Below are 18,050 nucleotides of genomic sequence, written 5' to 3' on the forward strand. Positions count from 1 at the left end.
CTACTTTATTGGAATTGTAGTTGGTGCTGAGTTTAAGATATATGTAGGGGATTTGAATCTCTGGACTGACAATATGACACCCAGGCCCAGAGCCTCAACAGACTTCAGCTCCTACACTTTGACTTATTGGACTTACTCCACTCAGCTAACATGGAGTTGAAGAAGGTCAACCACCACAACATGGAGCCTAGAGTGTCTACAACTAGAAGCGGGAAGAGTGCATCCAGTACCCATGTGGAATCTAAGCCCTCACTTGACATAGGTGTGCAATGGACACAACCAATCCAATGTCCACAGAGGAAATGTGAAATGGGTGTGGGAACGGTAGCCATGGGGGCTGCTGGGTGTGGGGAACGGGAGGAAGAGATGAGATGTGGAGGCGTTTTCGGGACGTGGAGTTGTCCTGGATAGTGCTTCACGGACAATTACGGGACACTGTAGATCCCCCCAGGGCCCACTGGATGGAACGTGAGAGAGTCTGGGCTATGATGTGGACCATTGACTATGGGGTGCAGTGATGCTCAGAGATGAACTTACCAGGTGCAATGGATGTATCACGATGATGGGAGAGAGTGTTGCTGTGGGGGGAGTGGGGGACGGGGGCGGTGGAGTTGAATGGGACCTTATATATATTTTTTAATGTAATTAAAAAATAATAATAATAAATAAATATTAAAAAAAAAAGGTTTATAATGATCTGGGACACTAGAGTAAGCGGTGGTTGAAGAGATATTTTGAGATTATTGAAGGCTTTTTCAGGTTCTGTATTCCATGGCAGTGGTTCTAAGTGGTTTGATTTAGTCAAATCAGATTTAGTCAAATCATACAGATACTTTCCTAACTCAGAAAAGCTTGGTACCTGTTGTATACAAACTGTCGGAATGTTGGCCCGAAGGGTATCGGGAATGAAAGAAAGAGAAAGAGAAAACTCCCTGTCGGAGTCTTGGTCGGCGACCCGAGGTATCGGGAATGAAAGACAAAGAAAGATTGGGTTCAGGGGATCTGAGAGCATTGATTTCTCAAGCTCATCAGACAACTTTATTGAGTCGAGGGGCTAGTATATATACCCCTAACCTACGTGACATTCAGCACAAAATCAAGTTACCTATTACCCTTACCTCATGCTATATTAACTAGTGATTGATGAAAACCCAACAAACTTTACTGGAACTATTATTATAAGAATCAGTAACTATACTCATAAATCCTGTTACTCAGGTTTTCTGTTCTATAGGTATTGTTCTGCCTGCAGGTGTGCTGACCCAGCCAAGATTGTGCTCCGCACCGATAATCATAAGGGACAGCTTGACTCGGTGGTCAAAGAAGTAACTTGCTTCCATGGAAACAACATGCCTTTGTTTCCCACATTTCCCCCTTTTTGTTTTAGTCAGGGTGACTGTGTCTGTCTTAGGTCGAGGCTACGCGCAATCAGCCTTACCCGTCATGGGGAAGCGTGGCAGCGAAAGGCCACGTCCCTGTCTTAGGTTGACTGAAAGGCTAGCCAAGTTGCCCGTCACTGACTACCAGCCAAGCGCACTGACTTCGGGGTACTATTGTAGAGTTTTAGCGAGTACTATGTTGTTTGCTTGTCCCATTGTGTCCACATGGTGCAATCTCTGGCAAACACCTTTTCCCAGGCAAGCGACAACCATGAGCACCAGGATTAATGCACATATCCCTATTCCTAAGGGAGATAAGAAATGTTGAGATTTCCACCAATCAACAGGATTAAACTTATTCAAATGTGAAATCAAATCATTAAAGATGTCCTTATCACTATCTACGTATATCTGATTACGAGACATTTCTAAAATCTTTTTCTGCAATTCCTCAATTTCTAATGACATATTTCCTTTATGTCCTAACAAATGATTTCTGATCTTATTCCATTGAAACATAGACATGTTATAATCCAAAGGAGTAATACAAAAATTACTTTCATTCCAATCACATTTCAATCCTCTTAACAAATTCAAATTATAAACTTGATCTCCTAAGTGTAAAACAGCAGATTCCAAATCACTAACTCTGTTATTAAGTCTTTCATCAATGTGCTCTTGACTATGCCATAAGTCACTTGCATTCTTGTGCCAATCATGCACGTATTGCTGTGTCTGCATCGTCTCATGCAATGCAACAGCAGCAGTGGCAGCAGCAGTATTGACACCAATGAGGCCAAGAATGCCAGCTATGAGAAGTCCCAAAAATCTCTTAGATCATTTCAACAGTCCTTGAGCCAGGTGGAAAAGAAGATGACTTTCAGGTGATGACTGCCACATCCGATTCATTTGCACCGGGATCCACACTCCTCGTCTTCGGCCAGCCATGGTGATAATATTTCCATTCTGTAAAAGATTCTCAGACAAGCAAGTATACAAAATGCCATCCTTATAGAACAAAGCATTTTCAGTAATGGTAGCCTTCCCTACCACAAACACATGTGGATCTCTGACACATGATTGAAAATGATGAATTTGATCTAATTGTAAATATTGTCCATCCATACTTTTATTACCTTTCCATTCAGAAGTAGACGCCGCTCTTAAGAAGACTTTCCATATTTGTTTTTGATCATGGATTCCAGTGCTATTGCACCATGGAAAAGGAACCCATTTCCCTATATTTTTCCAATCACTATTATTTTTGGTAAAGATTACTTTCTCATCCATATCAAGAGAATCATGACAAGGATACTGCATATTACTAATTTGTTGTCCCAAGCTATTTATACCATACCAAATAAATCTGTCCTTATATTTGTTGGGATTCCCCATAGGGGCACTTTCCCAAACTATTCCATAGGAATCATTAAAAATGACAGATCCTCTTCCCATATGGCATTCATACCATCTTTGCATATCACCAGCATTCCTCTTAGGACAACTGTAACTTGGATACTTATATTCTTGGTATTGATAGGATGGGAATAAAGTTACCAAACATTTAGTATTATTATGGCTAAAATTGATCATAGTTCTATTTTTCACAGCCATACATGGTGGGCGATTGCCAATGCAAAGAGGTCGGAAATCATATGGAAGAAGGAGATTATAAATCTTTTGTCCTTCTTCTCGTGGCTTAAGTGGTAACCTATCATCCACAGGTCCAGGAAATATATGAGTTTTATTTAAATAGACAGGAAAAGAAGGATCTTTCCAGGTTAACACTCGAAGTAATGGGGGATTAGGGATATAACCCCAATATGTGTAATTACCATTACCATTGCCGGTTTCACTCACTATCAGTAGGATCCATATGTGTAGAAGACTCCACTTCTTCAGTCCTAGGTTTAATCCTTTTTGCCAGAAGCCAGATTTCTTCTCCATTTTCTGAAATGATAAGAGCATAACCTCGCCCCCATACTTTAACCCTGCCTTTCTTCCATACATTACTTAAACATCTTTCCAAAATACTGGTTGATTTTCAGGTTCTGCCATTTCTGTGGATTTTTGAGAATGTCTAAAATGACATTCAGCTGGTGTCATAGCATCATAAACATTAAGAAAATTTAAGGTAAATAAAGCTTTAGCCAATTGATCTTTAGGTGATATCATACCATCATCTCCCCCTTTTTGTTTTAAAAGCATAGTCTTGAGAGTATGATGGCATCGTTCAACAATAGCTTGACCTGTAGGATTATGGGGAATGCCGGTAACATGTTCAATAGCATATTTTTTACAAAAAGAAGCAAAAGATTTACTAATGTAAGAGGGTCCATTATCAGTTTTAATTTTTAGAGGGCATCCCATTACAGCAAAAGCAGACCAGAGATGTGAGCGAACATGATGAAACCGTTCCCCACTTTGAGCAGTAGCCCACATGAAATGAGAATAAGTGTCAATACAAACATGAACATATTGTAGTTTACCAAAGGATGGTATGTGAGTAACATCCATCTGCCATAATTGATTAGGAGTCAGGCCTCTGGGATTAGTTCCAGCCTGAAAAGGCACTGCTGTCAGTGGTCCACAGGTTGGACAAGTACGGATAATTTCCTGCGCTTGTAGTCTTGTTAACTTTTGATATTTATTTCACAGGCCTTTAGCATTAATGTGAGTTAAAGCATGGTAATCACAAGCACTTTGTAAACACCCCACTAATAAATCAGCTCGAGCTTTACTTGCTGTTATAGGACCAGGCAAAGAGGTATGATTATATGTGTAATGTAAATAGGATGCTGTTTTAATCTAATGAGATGTTGCAAATCAGCAAAAAGTTGAGATAATTCATCAGTAACAAAGATATGAGCCGTTTCAATATGCTTAACAGTAAGGCATACATATTCAGAATCAGAGACAATATTCAAAGGTTTCTTAAATATTGTTAATACCTTAATGATAGCAGCAAGTTCAGTACGCTGAGCAGACGTGAATGGAGTCTGCCAAGCCTGTTCTTTATGAGAAGTAACGTATGCTGCTTTTTTATTACTATTACTATAGTAAATACTGTACAAGATAGTTGGGCTATGCACATAGCCCTGAAAAGCACCGCAGGAGTTTATTGTTGCAGCTGGCTTGATTTGTCTAAGAAGACACTAAAGAAAGTCTTAGCAAGTTTTAAAACAAAGTGATAGCAACACAGCTGGACATTAACTTTTTGCAACTAGCAGTGTTTGGGATTGCTGCATACTACAGTGTTGTTACTTTAATCTATAATAAGAGGTTGTTTCTGTGACACACACTCTTTTATAATAATTAAAACCATAATTAACCACATTGTACTTTTCTTTTTAATATTATGCTGAAATATTGGTAACTTTATACACTTTTAAGCATTTATAGAAACCATTTACTCATACAACTTTAATTAACAGAGGGATTAAGGAAAGAAAAAACTTGTTAATTTTATAACACTTTAAAACACCTTTTATAAAAATTTTTTATTTTTATTTTTATTTTTTTTTATTTTTTTTAAGTTACCACAATACTTTCTATAACTTGCCACATGCATTTAAGTTCCAAGAGTTTATGAAAATTAGCCATCCTACTTTAGGGCAAAACACACTTTTTTGCAAAAACTTATTAAATTTCAATTAGCATTCTCACAAACTTTTAACCTTTTTAATATTCATTTAAGTTTTACATCCTTCATATTATCCTGTGAAGAAAAATAAGCTATTCATTTCAATCTAGGCAAGAACAACTAGTTATAAAAAAACTTATAGTAATTTTGTTAATCAAGACTCACAATTTTTATCATTGTAGAGATCTTATTAACATGTAAACTTATGTGCTAATATAAGCGCTTATTTAATTTTTGGCCATTTGAATAGAGCTCTTTTATAAATTTTTATTAATTTATATTACCATCCGGAGGTATCAAAATACACACTGACATTGAACGAACAAACACAGAACAATCACAACACAGTAACAGAAACATACAGTTTACAGTTAACTCAAAATTCTTACTTTCTTGGTATAGCTGCTTTTAAGCTCTCCATTATATCACATTTTAAATATCACTTCTTAAGATTTCTTCTGGAATCCATGTTGCTTGTAACATGCAAGCTTGTGCTTGGAAACATTTTATTAGTTATCAGCAATCAGTTAAGATAACTTGAGCAGCATAAATGTAGCTAAAACTCTAATTTAGCAGGTTAGACAGACCGTTAACACACATTTTTGGATTATTACTCTGTAAGACTATACTGAGACTTGAAGGTCAGGAGTAAACTATTGATTTAAAACTGAAAATTCCTTTTTAAACCTTGATAAAAATTTTGTACTAATTTTATTATCTTGGTTAAATAGGCCCAATTAGAATTAGCATGGAAATAAAACAGAACACCAATGTTGCCATGTTTTCCTCTTTTTTCAGTGGCTTAACTCTATTAACCCCCACTAGCCCACAGCGACATTGTCATGTAGACAGCAGGGGGGTTGCAGAGTTGCTGCCAGAACAGTTTCCCTATCTTAGTTAACACTTTAGCAGAGAGTTTTCTTACAAGCCTGATTTCACTAACAAGGACATTATTTAGTATCTTTGCCCATTTTAAATCTTTCAATAGTTTAAAAGTTTTTGGCTCAGGATGAAACTTGGCACCCCCTTGTGGGTGTTGAGCATCAGGAGGAATTTGTTGAATAGTTACAGGAAAAGCTGCTACAGCTTGCATAGCCAGAGGCTCACCTTGACTAGATCCCAGTAAAAGGCATCTCATTAATGGGGTAACAGGCACAGGATTTGGCTTAAAGCTGCTACGAACATAAGGCATGTCCGTAGAGAAAAGCCCACTAGGTACTTTTCCCCGTTCCGGAGGTGCAGAAGGAACCTCATGAGTCAAATTAGGATATATGTTTACTTTAGAAATATTTAGCTCCGACATAGATTGTTAAGAATGGATTTGTATCTCTAACTTCAAATAACTCCTCTTCTTCCTGTTCCTCCTTCAAATTCCTATCTTTACCTGTATCATTCATAGCCGTTTCCTCCCTTGAGAAAAGAACAATCTCTTCCTCTTCGTCAGACTGCAAAGGATCTAATGCAGCAGCAATATGCTGTCCTAAGGCCCAAACTGATACAGGTATATTCTCTCCTTTCTGATATGCTCTCCTCAATTCTTTCATTACTTGCCTCCACTGCTTAACATTCATCAAATTCTTTCCTTGTGGTTGAAAGCAATAACAAAGCTTTTGAACCAAAGCAAACAATTCTAACAAATCTGCAGTCTTAACTGTGACGCCTACACTGTGCAACAGTGTTTTCAAAACCTGTGAATATTCTTCCAAGCGTCCTGGTTGATTACCCATACCCTGATGCTAACGGAAAGCAAAACTTAATAATATGAAGCAGCAATTTACCCGGGTTAATTAATTTCGACGCTCCTTACCTTAAAAAAGGCTTTTTAGCTTTCCACGTACCCGATCCAGAGGTGGAAGATCCTACGCTGCCGTGTCTTGATGAATCCTCTGCCTCGAGCCCCACGTCTGGGCGCCACCTGTCGGAGTCTTGGTCGGCGACCCGAGGTATCGGGAATGAAAGACAAAGAAAGATTGGGTTCAGGGGATCTGAGAGCATTGATTTCTCAAGCTCATCAGACAACTTTATTGAGTCGAGGGGCTAGTATATATACCCCTAACCTACGTGACATTCAGCACAAAATCAAGTTACCTATTACCCTTACCTCATGCTATATTAACTAGTGATTGATGAAAACCCAACAAACTTTACTGGAACTATTATTATAAGAATCAGTAACTATACTCATAAATCCTGTTACTCAGGTTTTCTGTTCTATAGGTATTGTTCTGCCTGCAGGTGTGCTGACCCAGCCAAGATTGTGCTCCGCACCGATAATCATAAGGGACAGCTTGACTCGGTGGTCAAAGAAGTAACTTGCTTCCATGGAAACAACATGCCTTTGTTTCCCACATTTCCCCCTTTTTGTTTTAGTCAGGGTGACTGTGTCTGTCTTAGGTCGAGGCTACGCGCAATCAGCCTTACCCGTCATGGGGAAGCGTGGCAGCGAAAGGCCACGTCCCTGTCTTAGGTTGACTGAAAGGCTAGCCAAGTTGCCCGTCACTGACTACCAGCCAAGCGCACTGACTTCGGGGTACTATTGTAGAGTTTTAGCGAGTACTATGTTGTTTGCTTGTCCCATTGTGTCCACATGGTGCAATCTCTGGCAAACACCTTTTCCCAGGCAAGCGACAACCATGAGCACCAGGATTAATGCACATATCCCTATTCCTAAGGGAGATAAGAAATGTTGAGATTTCCACCAATCAACAGGATTAAACTTATTCAAATGTGAAATCAAATCATTAAAGATGTCCTTATCACTATCTACGTATATCTGATTACGAGACATTTCTAAAATCTTTTTCTGCAATTCCTCAATTTCTAATGACATATTTCCTTTATGTCCTAACAAATGATTTCTGATCTTATTCCATTGAAACATAGACATGTTATAATCCAAAGGAGTAATACAAAAATTACTTTCATTCCAATCACATTTCAATCCTCTTAACAAATTCAAATTATAAACTTGATCTCCTAAGTGTAAAACAGCAGATTCCAAATCACTAACTCTGTTATTAAGTCTTTCATCAATGTGCTCTTGACTATGCCATAAGTCACTTGCATTCTTGTGCCAATCATGCACGTATTGCTGTGTCTGCATCGTCTCATGCAATGCAACAGCAGCAGTGGCAGCAGCAGTATTGACACCAATGAGGCCAAGAATGCCAGCTATGAGAAGTCCCAAAAATCTCTTAGATCATTTCAACAGTCCTTGAGCCAGGTGGAAAAGAAGATGACTTTCAGGTGATGACTGCCACATCCGATTCATTTGCACCGGGATCCACACTCCTCGTCTTCGGCCAGCCATGGTGATAATATTTCCATTCTGTAAAAGATTCTCAGACAAGCAAGTATACAAAATGCCATCCTTATAGAACAAAGCATTTTCAGTAATGGTAGCCTTCCCTACCACAAACACATGTGGATCTCTGACACATGATTGAAAATGATGAATTTGATCTAATTGTAAATATTGTCCATCCATACTTTTATTACCTTTCCATTCAGAAGTAGACGCCGCTCTTAAGAAGACTTTCCATATTTGTTTTTGATCATGGATTCCAGTGCTATTGCACCATGGAAAAGGAACCCATTTCCCTATATTTTTCCAATCACTATTATTTTTGGTAAAGATTACTTTCTCATCCATATCAAGAGAATCATGACAAGGATACTGCATATTACTAATTTGTTGTCCCAAGCTATTTATACCATACCAAATAAATCTGTCCTTATATTTGTTGGGATTCCCCATAGGGGCACTTTCCCAAACTATTCCATAGGAATCATTAAAAATGACAGATCCTCTTCCCATATGGCATTCATACCATCTTTGCATATCACCAGCATTCCTCTTAGGACAACTGTAACTTGGATACTTATATTCTTGGTATTGATAGGATGGGAATAAAGTTACCAAACATTTAGTATTATTATGGCTAAAATTGATCATAGTTCTATTTTTCACAGCCATACATGGTGGGCGATTGCCAATGCAAAGAGGTCGGAAATCATATGGAAGAAGGAGATTATAAATCTTTTGTCCTTCTTCTCGTGGCTTAAGTGGTAACCTATCATCCACAGGTCCAGGAAATATATGAGTTTTATTTAAATAGACAGGAAAAGAAGGATCTTTCCAGGTTAACACTCGAAGTAATGGGGGATTAGGGATATAACCCCAATATGTGTAATTACCATTACCATTGCCGGTTTCACTCACTATCAGTAGGATCCATATGTGTAGAAGACTCCACTTCTTCAGTCCTAGGTTTAATCCTTTTTGCCAGAAGCCAGATTTCTTCTCCATTTTCTGAAATGATAAGAGCATAACCTCGCCCCCATACTTTAACCCTGCCTTTCTTCCATACATTACTTAAACATCTTTCCAAAATACTGGTTGATTTTCAGGTTCTGCCATTTCTGTGGATTTTTGAGAATGTCTAAAATGACATTCAGCTGGTGTCATAGCATCATAAACATTAAGAAAATTTAAGGTAAATAAAGCTTTAGCCAATTGATCTTTAGGTGATATCATACCATCATCTCCCCCTTTTTGTTTTAAAAGCATAGTCTTGAGAGTATGATGGCATCGTTCAACAATAGCTTGACCTGTAGGATTATGGGGAATGCCGGTAACATGTTCAATAGCATATTTTTTACAAAAAGAAGCAAAAGATTTACTAATGTAAGAGGGTCCATTATCAGTTTTAATTTTTAGAGGGCATCCCATTACAGCAAAAGCAGACCAGAGATGTGAGCGAACATGATGAAACCGTTCCCCACTTTGAGCAGTAGCCCACATGAAATGAGAATAAGTGTCAATACAAACATGAACATATTGTAGTTTACCAAAGGATGGTATGTGAGTAACATCCATCTGCCATAATTGATTAGGAGTCAGGCCTCTGGGATTAGTTCCAGCCTGAAAAGGCACTGCTGTCAGTGGTCCACAGGTTGGACAAGTACGGATAATTTCCTGCGCTTGTAGTCTTGTTAACTTTTGATATTTATTTCACAGGCCTTTAGCATTAATGTGAGTTAAAGCATGGTAATCACAAGCACTTTGTAAACACCCCACTAATAAATCAGCTCGAGCTTTACTTGCTGTTATAGGACCAGGCAAAGAGGTATGATTATATGTGTAATGTAAATAGGATGCTGTTTTAATCTAATGAGATGTTGCAAATCAGCAAAAAGTTGAGATAATTCATCAGTAACAAAGATATGAGCCGTTTCAATATGCTTAACAGTAAGGCATACATATTCAGAATCAGAGACAATATTCAAAGGTTTCTTAAATATTGTTAATACCTTAATGATAGCAGCAAGTTCAGTACGCTGAGCAGACGTGAATGGAGTCTGCCAAGCCTGTTCTTTATGAGAAGTAACGTATGCTGCTTTTTTATTACTATTACTATAGTAAATACTGTACAAGATAGTTGGGCTATGCACATAGCCCTGAAAAGCACCGCAGGAGTTTATTGTTGCAGCTGGCTTGATTTGTCTAAGAAGACACTAAAGAAAGTCTTAGCAAGTTTTAAAACAAAGTGATAGCAACACAGCTGGACATTAACTTTTTGCAACTAGCAGTGTTTGGGATTGCTGCATACTACAGTGTTGTTACTTTAATCTATAATAAGAGGTTGTTTCTGTGACACACACTCTTTTATAATAATTAAAACCATAATTAACCACATTGTACTTTTCTTTTTAATATTATGCTGAAATATTGGTAACTTTATACACTTTTAAGCATTTATAGAAACCATTTACTCATACAACTTTAATTAACAGAGGGATTAAGGAAAGAAAAAACTTGTTAATTTTATAACACTTTAAAACACCTTTTATAAAAATTTTTTATTTTTATTTTTATTTTTTTTTATTTTTTTTAAGTTACCACAATACTTTCTATAACTTGCCACATGCATTTAAGTTCCAAGAGTTTATGAAAATTAGCCATCCTACTTTAGGGCAAAACACACTTTTTTGCAAAAACTTATTAAATTTCAATTAGCATTCTCACAAACTTTTAACCTTTTTAATATTCATTTAAGTTTTACATCCTTCATATTATCCTGTGAAGAAAAATAAGCTATTCATTTCAATCTAGGCAAGAACAACTAGTTATAAAAAAACTTATAGTAATTTTGTTAATCAAGACTCACAATTTTTATCATTGTAGAGATCTTATTAACATGTAAACTTATGTGCTAATATAAGCGCTTATTTAATTTTTGGCCATTTGAATAGAGCTCTTTTATAAATTTTTATTAATTTATATTACCATCCGGAGGTATCAAAATACACACTGACATTGAACGAACAAACACAGAACAATCACAACACAGTAACAGAAACATACAGTTTACAGTTAACTCAAAATTCTTACTTTCTTGGTATAGCTGCTTTTAAGCTCTCCATTATATCACATTTTAAATATCACTTCTTAAGATTTCTTCTGGAATCCATGTTGCTTGTAACATGCAAGCTTGTGCTTGGAAACATTTTATTAGTTATCAGCAATCAGTTAAGATAACTTGAGCAGCATAAATGTAGCTAAAACTCTAATTTAGCAGGTTAGACAGACCGTTAACACACATTTTTGGATTATTACTCTGTAAGACTATACTGAGACTTGAAGGTCAGGAGTAAACTATTGATTTAAAACTGAAAATTCCTTTTTAAACCTTGATAAAAATTTTGTACTAATTTTATTATCTTGGTTAAATAGGCCCAATTAGAATTAGCATGGAAATAAAACAGAACACCAATGTTGCCATGTTTTCCTCTTTTTTCAGTGGCTTAACTCTATTAACCCCCACTAGCCCACAGCGACATTGTCATGTAGACAGCAGGGGGGTTGCAGAGTTGCTGCCAGAACAGTTTCCCTATCTTAGTTAACACTTTAGCAGAGAGTTTTCTTACAAGCCTGATTTCACTAACAAGGACATTATTTAGTATCTTTGCCCATTTTAAATCTTTCAATAGTTTAAAAGTTTTTGGCTCAGGATGAAACTTGGCACCCCCTTGTGGGTGTTGAGCATCAGGAGGAATTTGTTGAATAGTTACAGGAAAAGCTGCTACAGCTTGCATAGCCAGAGGCTCACCTTGACTAGATCCCAGTAAAAGGCATCTCATTAATGGGGTAACAGGCACAGGATTTGGCTTAAAGCTGCTACGAACATAAGGCATGTCCGTAGAGAAAAGCCCACTAGGTACTTTTCCCCGTTCCGGAGGTGCAGAAGGAACCTCATGAGTCAAATTAGGATATATGTTTACTTTAGAAATATTTAGCTCCGACATAGATTGTTAAGAATGGATTTGTATCTCTAACTTCAAATAACTCCTCTTCTTCCTGTTCCTCCTTCAAATTCCTATCTTTACCTGTATCATTCATAGCCGTTTCCTCCCTTGAGAAAAGAACAATCTCTTCCTCTTCGTCAGACTGCAAAGGATCTAATGCAGCAGCAATATGCTGTCCTAAGGCCCAAACTGATACAGGTATATTCTCTCCTTTCTGATATGCTCTCCTCAATTCTTTCATTACTTGCCTCCACTGCTTAACATTCATCAAATTCTTTCCTTGTGGTTGAAAGCAATAACAAAGCTTTTGAACCAAAGCAAACAATTCTAACAAATCTGCAGTCTTAACTGTGACGCCTACACTGTGCAACAGTGTTTTCAAAACCTGTGAATATTCTTCCAAGCGTCCTGGTTGATTACCCATACCCTGATGCTAACGGAAAGCAAAACTTAATAATATGAAGCAGCAATTTACCCGGGTTAATTAATTTCGACGCTCCTTACCTTAAAAAAGGCTTTTTAGCTTTCCACGTACCCGATCCAGAGGTGGAAGATCCTACGCTGCCGTGTCTTGATGAATCCTCTGCCTCGAGCCCCACGTCTGGGCGCCACCTGTCGGAGTCTTGGTCGGCGACCCGAGGTATCGGGAATGAAAGACAAAGAAAGATTGGGTTCAGGGGATCTGAGAGCATTGATTTCTCAAGCTCATCAGACAACTTTATTGAGTCGAGGGGCTAGTATATATACCCCTAACCTACGTGACATTCAGCACAAAATCAAGTTACCTATTACCCTTACCTCATGCTATATTAACTAGTGATTGATGAAAACCCAACAAACTTTACTGGAACTATTATTATAAGAATCAGTAACTATACTCATAAATCCTGTTACTCAGGTTGTTCTGTTCTATAGGTATTGTTCTGCCTGCAGGTGTGCTGACCCAGCCAAGATTGTGCTCCGCACTGATAATCATAAGGGACAGCTTGACTCAGTGGTCAAAGAAGTAACTTGCTTCCATGGAAACAACATGCTTTTGTTTCCCACAACTCCCCATAGAGTACCTTCATCCTGGCATGAACACCCATCTCCGCCCTCTTTCTCTTCCTGCAGTTCCTCCCCCAGCAGAAGCTGGCATTTCTACATTCCCTGAGCTGCCCCCAGATCCACACAGACAATCCTATTTATCCTGAGTCTTCATGATCTTTGATGCAGAGCAAAAAGAAGACATGCTTCTTCCTTGCCAAACTGATCATCTCTCACTGCATATATCTAGGTTATGCTGAAAAAGCCGCCTGTTCACCAGGCCAGAGAAGCCAGTTTTGCCACAGCCATATTTAGGAAGCATGGCACCTCTTTAATTCCCTATGCTTTTTTCAGGCTCTTTCTCTTCATTGCCCCTGTCAAAGAATAAAATGTACCAGAGAGTGTATATGAGACAAGGGTGAACTTTTTCATAGCTACCATGGTAAGGGAGAGAAAGTAGAACTCAACTCCATAGAAACAAAGGGCAGACAGAAAAAAGCAGCAGAGACAGAGAGCAGCCTCTAAAAGTTTAAATCAATGAACCTGGGAGAAAGAAAAGCCACAGCTGGTACAGCCTGAAGCTGAAACAATGAAGTCCGTAGGACAGGCAGGGGAGAGAAGAGCAGACACCACCATGTTCCTGATTACCACAGCTGAACTCGGGGAGAAAATAAACCTGGAAGAGAAGGCAGAGACCAGCGAGCCACCATTCTGCCTTGCCACATTTGGGGAGTCCAGGATCACCAGCAGCTGACATTTGGTGGGACAGCATCTCTGATGATGCCTTGATCTGAATACTTTCACGGCCTCAAAACTGTATGCTTTTAACCTAATAAATCCCATTGTAAAAACAAAAAAAAAAAAAAGAGAGAGAGAGAAGGAAACAAAGAGAAAGAAAGAGATAGAGCTGGGATCAGGGGGTCTGTGAGAATGGAGACTCATCAGACAACTTTATTGTTTGCAAGGGGCTCTCTATATACTCCAGTCTAAGTGAGAACAAGCAGCAACATACAGTTAACTAGTAGCATTACTCATGATCTAAGGAATTCAAAAAATCTTATCTCAAGGAACAAAGTCTAAGTGTTCTATTTACTGTAAAATAAATGTGCTCATTTTTATCTCTGCCTGTGGCATCATCCTGATAGCCATTGATGTGGGCTATGGGTGGGAGGCTCTTTGTCTCTTTGGAGATAACTTTAACCTCAGCTGTCTGTCCTGACTTGTGGGTGTGGGATGGTAAGAGGCTGCAGCCCTGCCCTTGGTAACCATGGCAATGACTCCAGTCCCAGGAAACAGTTTATCAATGCAAATTCTATAAACTTTAAATATCAGGGAAAATGCGAATCAAATGTACTAAAAACTTATCTGGAATGTATGAAGTCCATGCTAAAAGCTTACCTAGGATGTGGAAGATATGTGCTAATTCAAGCCTATTGAGCACTGAAACAAAGAACGATTTAGCCCTTCCTCTGTATAAAAGGAACTCAAAATTCTTGTTCGGGGCTCGGGTTTGAAACAGAAAGCTCCCCGAGTCCCACTAGCCATCAATAAACCATTTTTCCTTCTCAAAATCATTCCTGAGTCCTGGCCTTTCTATACACAAATAATTGAACCTCTCTCCAATACTACAACACCATCAAGCATTCAACCGTTGCATTCCTTACGTTGCAAGCGTAGCCATGGAGACAGCATGTCTCTCCTTGCAAGACCACTGTGCCTCAGTTTCCAACAACAAACCCCTTTTAATTTCTAAAGACCCCATAAGCATCTTCTAGCAGTGGTCTTGGGTAATTTTGGATAATTTGCAGCCTTTCCTTGGATCAGGCCCACCCCTCAACTGGTAGGTCACAGTCGAGATCAGTGGATTTCAAAATGTGGTCTGTGCTGCCCCATAAGATCTAAGCCCCCTCTCAATCAGAAGCAAGGTGGGTATCACCATCCCAAAATCCTCCAGACTGAGGAATGAACAAATACAAGGGGGAAGTGCAACCATAGACCATGTAAATTTATTACTATTATAGTAATGGGAGAAAATGTAACATTGATTTAAAGATAGTGGTTACCAGAGGTTCTGAGGGGAAAGGGAGGGAATAATAGGACGTAGAGCATTTCTAGAGCTTTGGAATTAAGTGTAAACCACAATGTAAACTACAGACCTTGGTTAGTAGAAATGCTTCAATATTTATTAATCAATTTTAACAAATGTACCACACGATTATAAGATGGTATTACTAGTGGAAGATGTGGAAGGGGGAGGGGTGAAGTACATGGGAATCCCTTATACTTTCTATGTGACTTTTCTGTAATCTAAAACCTCTTTAAAAATAAAGTTTATTGGGAGCAAATGTGACTCAAGTGGTTGACCACCTGCTTCCCACATGGTAGGCTCCAGGTTTGGTCTCCAGTGCCTCCTTTAAATAATAATAACAATAAAGTTTATTATGGGGAGCAGATTGGCTCAAGTGGTTGAGCACTGATTTCCCACATATGAGGTCCCAGATTCAATCCCCAGCCCCAGGACTTCAAAAAAAAAAAGTTTGTTATATAAAATGTGATCTGTGGACCAAGCGAGTGATACCAAACTGAGCTAGAAATCTTTGAACAGTGAATATTGAATCATTGTATTCTTCAATATCATGAGCTTATAAACAAAATATATACCATTTTCATTTGGGATTGTCTTACTAAAGTGGTAAAAAATAATTTTTATTAAATCTTGATCCTTGAGTGCAGGGTTTTTTAAATTTCTTTTTATAGTTTTGCTTTATTTTGTTTTGCTTTTACAGGTTTTTTTTTTATATTTGGTGGGCAAGATGGAAAGTTCACATAAAACTCTTCTACTGTGCACCAAAGTTTGACAGTTGTTCAGGAAAAGCCCTTGTGTGATTGGGTTATAAACTAAACTATCTGCTATTTTCAAAGGAAATAATTTTTACTTATAAGAATGTGTGACAAATAAACTATGGTTATTCAGGTTTGGGCATTTGGCAGTCATGTTCTTGAAAATGAAAGCAAACTTATCCCTTGAAGGACAACAAGCCACACTATGATATGCCAATGTTAAAATCCGAGTTCTCAAGTAAAAATGAGAATATTGGAAAATGTTGATCTGTAACCATGAGACTGATGGCTCCTCAATAGTCAAGGTCTTCTCTGATGAGTTTGTGGTATGATTAATGAATGTCATTTTTTTTTTATTTTCTAAATGGCTAATGCATAGTATTATAAAATCAGGACTAGGTTAAAAAAAAATCATTCTTACTGAAAAGACAGACCAATGGATTTTTAACATTACAGAATATGAAAGGTTCATTGATATAGGTCTCGGGTACCTCCTTGTAACTAATCTTTAGGTGCATACCACTTGTTTGATTGTTAATATACAATAAAATTAAAATATCTACAATCATCTTTCAAAGCCTATTAAAACTCTTCTCTTTTTCATTTCTATATCTACAGTGAGAACAGATTTTCTTGATATACCTGAACCAAAACAACATATTGTGACATATAGACCTGTAGAACAACATGAGAACCCAGCAGTCTTTTATGAAGCCAAGCATCACAAAAATTTGCAAAAAAAATGTAAAACAAAGACACTTCCCTCGCTAATTTCCTTTGTTTTAGAAAATAACATTCTTTTTCACAGAAAATGTATTATTTACACTAAAATATAATGGGTTTCTTTTTTAATTCATTAATAAACATTATTCAATTTCTCCAAAATTATAAATATTTATAGAAATAACCCACATGAACAAAAGCTCTTTTGGGTCCTAAAACCAAAGAAACGGAGAACTCCTGGCTTGGATAATGAATTGGTTTTTTTTCAGAATTAGAGAATCTCCTGAGAAGCTTTAGGTCCCGTTTTAGCTGGATCAGTGAGTAGATGTATAAATTCAGTCTTAGAGATATCCAGATAAATGGAACAGAAGAGGAGATCATCCATATAGAATTAGAAAAGACTGCAGGGGCATCTTGGGGATTTGGGTGTAAGATTTGAGGAGCTGACAGGAACTTCAGTAAATCCCCAGGTGTGACAGTTCTGGTGAACTGCTGATTTTCCCAGGTTTAGTCAAATTTTCTACCTTCATTATCTTGGACACCAAACAGAACTGAAGTTGAACCTACTCCAGTTAAGAATGTGGCTTTGGGGAAACGGACTTTGGCCCAGTGGTTAGGGCGTCCGTCTACCACATGGGAGGCCCGCGGTTCAAGCCCCGGGCCTCCTTGACCCGTGTGGAGCTGGCCCATGTGCAGCGCTGAGGCGCGCAAGGAGTCCCGTGCCACACAGGGGTGTCCCCCGCGTAGGGGAGCCCCACGCGCAAGGAGTGCACCTGTAAGGAGAGCCGCCCAGCGCGAAGGAGGGAGCAGCCTGCCGAGGAATGGCGCCGCCCACACTTGCCGACAACAGAAGCGGACAAAGAAACAAGACGCAGCAAAAAGACACAGAAAACAGACAACGGGGGGGGGGGGAGGGGAGGGGAGGGGAGGGGAGGGGAGGGGAGGGGAATTAAATAAATAAAAATAAATCTTTAAAAAAAAAAAAAAAAAAAAAAAAAGAATGTGGCTTTGCTTATAACTAAGGAGAACTAGGTTTTCGGGTTAAGCACTATTGGGCAGCGAGGTAAAATATTTTATTTGCTTGCAGATCTTATGTCCTTGACTATTAGTTTTTTTTAAGAGACAAAATT

At 38.3% G+C, this 18,050-nt stretch overlaps 1 long non-coding RNA gene across 2 annotated transcripts; it reads right to left on the reverse strand.

Moving 5' to 3' along the window:
* Nucleotides 1-1,881: 1,881 nt before the first annotated feature.
* Nucleotides 1,882-13,367, reverse strand: LOC131274398 (uncharacterized). 2 transcript variants are annotated; one of them, XR_011646401.1, is made up of 2 exons: nucleotides 12,835-13,367; nucleotides 1,882-9,334 (listed from the first exon to the last, which is right to left on the reverse strand). It is a non-coding gene; the product is annotated as an uncharacterized lncRNA (long non-coding RNA). The 2 variants fall into 2 exon arrangements; XR_011646400.1 differs by having other exon boundaries at nucleotides 11,417-13,367.
* Between the last annotated feature and the right edge of the window lie 4,683 nt (nucleotides 13,368-18,050).

Source organism: Dasypus novemcinctus, chromosome 18, assembly GCF_030445035.2.
Source record: "Dasypus novemcinctus isolate mDasNov1 chromosome 18, mDasNov1.1.hap2, whole genome shotgun sequence".
In the NCBI taxonomy this organism is placed as follows: domain Eukaryota; kingdom Metazoa; phylum Chordata; class Mammalia; order Cingulata; family Dasypodidae; genus Dasypus; species Dasypus novemcinctus.